The 5529-nt window shown below is 35.4% G+C and overlaps 1 pseudogene; it reads right to left on the bottom strand.

The window, feature by feature from the left end:
- Positions 1-3582: 3582 nt before the first annotated feature.
- Positions 3583-5195, bottom strand: LOC141415494 (RNA-binding motif, single-stranded-interacting protein 1-like; annotated as a pseudogene).
- Between the last annotated feature and the right edge of the window lie 334 nt (positions 5196-5529).

Here is a 5529-nt window from a genome sequence, read left to right as displayed (position 1 = left end):
CTGCTTTTCATTCAATACAATCTTAATGGTTTATTTTTCAGTACACTTTCATGTATCCTGGTTAATTTTTCATTGCTTTCTTCAAGTCTTTTCTTTATCATATGTTTTATACTAAACTTTGAATTGACTTTTGGTTAATTTTAACTTTAACTTGATATCCATCATGTATATAAATCTTTCCATGTATGCATGCTTTTAGTAGTTCATTAGAACATGTGAAGGTGTTCCATTAGCAGTCTCATATATATATTTGTCACTTCTTAAGTTGCTCCTCTGAATTATATATTTCTAAACCTTCTCAAGGTATTTTTTTTCCTAATGTCTAAATGTTGTTTGTATTTGTGGGTTTGTCATGTTTTATAAATTTGTATCAGTCTCTTAATCTTTATATTCATGACTAGGCCCATTTTGGCACTAGAACCATGCCCATCTTGATTGTTTTTCATTGTTAGATCACCAACTCTCAGGATTCTGTCCTCAAGGTAAGCTTCATGTAGGCTCAGTTGTATCTAGCTTATGTTAGTCTTATTATTCAATCTTTGTAACCACATTAACATTTTTTGGATTGGTAAAGAAAACTTACTTTTCCTTCCCTATCAAAAGTTTCAGCAGAATGTAAAACAGGGATTGTTTTGAGAGAGGGAAGAAGTTGGGAACAGATTTGAGAATGGATAAGTTGTTGGTGGGTAATGAAAATATTATATTTGTATAAGATATAAACTGTTTTAAAATTTTTGAAAGATGTTGGATAAAAAATTAATAGAATGCACGAATTTGACCAAAATATATTATATGTATATATTGAAATATCACAATGACTTCACATCCACTTAGTGTATTTATTATGTGCTATTAAAAGAGAAACAAAGTAGATCATAAGCAAAGGGCAAAGCAAATATGAAATAATATATAACAATAATCTTATTAATAGAATGTAAAAAATAATATTCAGAAAATCCATATATTTTTTAAATCAATATAATGAGACTTTAGCCTGACTGACAGATTGGAATGCATAAATTATGAATATCAACTTTAATAGAATATACACTAAATGAACACCTTAGTCAAAGGAATGATAACAAAGGAATATTTTTAAGGTAGTTGTTACTTAAATATTGCTCAACATACTTTGGGTTGTGACTTGGAAGCTAATCATTCACTAAAGAAATTTAGAAAAATAATATAAAAGATTAAACAAGTTGATTGGCATCGAAATGATCCAGGAAATGATATTATGAATATTATTGCCCCAATTTAGTAGATATCAAAACATTTTGATATGATGTTTAACAAAATTGTAGAACAATAGATTAGCACACATAATACCATGGCTTAAATCCAATCACCACCATAAGGAATTGTATTGTATGTATGTGAAACCAAGTAGAAGTATTATGGTTTCATGCATAATTGAAAAATAACTGTTAAATAATTAGCATGAAAAAAGAATATGTGAGAGGAGTGAAAGAATCTACTCCAAGTGTTTACTTTCCCATAGTAAACATCATGTTCACAAGTATTTAATATTCTCTAAACATTAAAAGACTAGAAAGAAGTGCATTATCCAAAAAAGCTACATAGTACAGACAGGTAATTCTGTTTACGTTTTTGTAAAAAGACAAAGTGAGAGTCACTGCAGCTGAAATAATCAAGATTACTTTCATGTAGAAATAAGTTTTGAGAACTGTTAGAAAAAGATTTCTTAGAAGTTTGATTTGTTCTTCTATCTTATATATCTCTTAATCCAGGGATAAATTTCTGAAAGCACAAGTTTAGAAAACATTTGAGAGGACAATTTAATGGGATAATTTATTGACAATTTAATAATTTTCTTCCATATGAATTAAAAATCTGAAAAGAAATATGACATTATTCCCTTCTCTGAAATTTATAATGACTCTGCATTTATTTACATATTTTTTCCTTTAGCATTTTCTCAGCAAACATTTTTTAACATTCTTTTGTTGTGCTAGGTGGGGCACATTGTGTCATTTACACAGGTTCTTAAAGTATGTCAAATATATCACACCTAAATTCATCCCCTCTACCTTTCTCCTTTCTCCTCCCTACCCACATTCTTGGAATAGGTTTGATAGGAAACATTTTTGTATTTTATCTAAAGTTTACACAAGTTGAAAGGAACATTACAGCCATATTGGTCAGACTCTGCTATTGAAAAAACTACAAGTTGAAGGTTAATGGCCCCATACCTCAGCCCTATTCATAGCAGTTCTTGCTGGCTACTCAAAATCATAGGCAGAACAGTACTAAAAATGCCTAATAGACCATCTGAAAATATATTCCACTGCCTCCTGTGACCCCAGCCCTGATGAAAGTCAATCATCTTGTACAGGAATGCAACTCCCTTCCTCACCTCCTGTTGTGGATCTTGGCTTTTGTATGTCTTCAGATAATTGTTGCAACTGAGCTACTAAAAATAGGAAAAGAAAATCCACTATTGGGACATATGCTGATAATAAACAGGATTAATCTTTGTACACTATGGAAAGGAAAGATTTCAATATGTTCAATTTGTCAACATGTTCATAGTTTGTGTATGCAAAGGACAGTGTTGATGGTCTGTGTGGCTGACATGATGGACATTCATCAGAGCAGAAAGCCAGATGAATATCTCTTACTCCCATTCTTGCCAACATTGCTGCTCTGTTTGTCCATCGATTGTGTCAAAATTTTTAGACTATTTACAAAAGACTTCATGACATCCTGACATCCCCTAGCCAGAGTTTTCTGTCTTTTCAGTCCCTTTGCAGGTCTCCCATATTAGATAATCTCTCTCAGGCAGGGACACACAACCGCACCTTTGAAATTTTCCATATCACTTATCTGAGAGCCCAATCTTTTAGTTGCTCTTTATTTTAGGCCCCAGACTAAAAAGCTAAATGTATCCCACTGAATTAATGTCTATGTTTCTTTTTGTTGACTTATGTCTTTTTCTGCATACAGTGAATTATCTCATAAGAACTAAAGTAGAAATAACTGTGTATTTATGAGTCAGGAATTTCATAATTTCAAAACAGATTTTCTTTAAACTTGAACACTTGTAGTGATGATGTAAAATTGTGGCCCTGCTTGGATGCAAATCTTCCTTAATGCCTTTTTGTTTATCTGTATGTATCCATACATCAATTAAAATTACAAAACCTAAATGATGCAAAGTTATGAAAAGGACACATTCTCCCTAACTGCAAACTGATCTATCAAAAATAAAGAGCACAGAAGATAAGATGCTGAGACTAAGTGTAGCTACTTGTAACTGGCTTTTCAGTCATTTATGAAGTTACCAGTAAAAGTGCAGACTCTTATTTTTCAAATTTATTTGAGAGAGAGAGAGAGAGAGAGCTAGCAGCCAATCATTTTGAACATAAAATGAACACCAATGTAAAAATCTCGTCATGCACTTGGATAAGTCTATGTGGTCTATGTGCATACCCAGAAAATTGAAATTTTCTTTTTTTTCTATTTTTTCATTATAACATTTGATAAAAATATTTTGGTGTTTTTGTTTATTTGTTTTTTTAATAAAATAAACCTGTTCAAGGGAAGAGCTACTAGATGAATTTAAAGGTTTTATGAACCTTATAGAACTTACAGCAAAAATAGTTTTAGTTGACTTTATTACAAATAACGTTTTCAAGAGAGTGTGCAAAACTGTCAATAATTTCCTAAAACACCATCCATGATTGCTCAGCCTTCACACCCTTCTCCATTTAAAAACACCCTTCTGTACACCTCACAGTTACTTATTAGATTGAAAGGTATATGGATAATGGTCATTAGATGTCTTTACAACCCCCGGCTGCTGACCACTTGCTTCCTCAACAGGAACTGCTGTTGTTTGCATGTGTGTACTGTGGCAAGTAGGCATCCTGCGTCACTGATGTTGTAGTCATGTATGTTCCCCTGCTGCCCAGTGAAAGATGAATCATCTGCTGAGCCAGGGGGCTAATATAGATGTTTGTTGTAGTGATTTGGTGTGTTCCACTGAAGGAATTAATAGGGAACCAGGGTGCTGTAGGATATACAGCTCATGCTGCATCCAAGAAGGACTTTGCACATGGTAGGCAGATGCAGAAGATGCAATATGGAATGTAAGAGAAGTTTGAGTGATCATTTGATTTTTAGCAATTCTTTATGATAAGGATAAAATCTGTTCTGTACAGCAGAATGGATCATAAATGTCAATTCAGGCTCTCCTCTATACTAAGTCTTCAATTAGGGGCATATGTGCTTGGATCCTGTCTGTTCTGTCCTCCATCTGCAAACTTGTACAATAAAGGTTCTGTAGGAGGAGAAACTCCTGCTGGGTCTTAGCCAATTTTCCACTAAAATGACCAATTACAGCTACCAATTTTTCAGTTGATTCCACCCTGGCAAAGCCAACACCATGATTGTGCCACTGTAATCACGCAGTATCTTTGCAGAAATAACTTGTCTGAAGGCTTTAAGCATAGTTTCACGTTCTTGCTCATCCATGAATGGTGCCAACTTAGAAATATATAGGTTGGTAGGATCTTGTTATGGTTGGTTGCCATTTAAGATTGAACTCCACTGGCCTTCAGGTCTGACACAGCTTTCTAAGTTTCTGCAGGATAACGTTTACATTTTTTTGTTGTCTTATCCAAAATTGCCTTTGTGGGGACAATTTTGCCATATGGTTGACAGAGCTTCACCAGATGCTGGTCTGTATACCTCGGATGTAGAGGATTGTTTTGCTTAGTTGATCCCATCCTGAATTGCTACTGTTGCTATTTTGTTACTCCTGGTGGAGCTGGGACTAGGACAGGCTGTATGGTGCGGTGGGACCAGAGACTGCTACTTGAGGTATGGTGTCCTGCACTTGCAGCTGGGGAAGATCATCTCAGCAGGTGCAGTAGGCAGGCAAGGGCTGTTACACTTTGGGAACTCCCTCTTCTTTCAGGGGCTGCGAACTTGGGGTGGGCTGGGCCTAAAAGTGTGTTGCGCTACCCTGGAGTGATTCAGTGGCCGCCTGATGTGTGGAACAGATGGAGTTTAGAGCTGAATAGGCACTGCTGACTCTCCTGGCTGCAGCCCAGGAGCAGAGCTGCAGTATCCCCACCTCTCACGGTCTCCACTTTCTTTCTTTTTCTTCTATTTTTCATTACCATAGATGCCTTCAGTGCTCTAATATCTGCTATGTCACACAGCACCATTGCCAAAGCCCCAGACACTGCAGACTGGATTTACTCCTACACCTTTTCTTTCTTTGAGCTAATTTGGCTTTGCAAGGCTAGCAGATTCTCTGTCAGCAAATGAATGTGTGGAGGAGTTTTATGAGAAAGGTCAGGACTGTTTCTTCTTGATAGTCTCCTTTGACGTAAAAACTTTCTACATTAGGGACAGCTGGAAGAGACTCAAGTGGTAGAATGCCTGCCTAGCAAACATGAGGTTTTGAGTTCAAACTCCAGTACCACCAAAAAACAAAAAAAGGCTTTCTACTTTGATGAAATCCATTTTCTTTATATTCTTTGTTTCTTGCACTTTTGG

This window comes from Castor canadensis, chromosome 13 (genome assembly GCF_047511655.1).
Source record: "Castor canadensis chromosome 13, mCasCan1.hap1v2, whole genome shotgun sequence".
Classification (NCBI taxonomy): Eukaryota; Metazoa; Chordata; class Mammalia; order Rodentia; family Castoridae; genus Castor; species Castor canadensis.
Note: the sequence above shows the minus strand (reverse complement) of the source record. Positions and strands in the feature narration are given on the sequence as shown.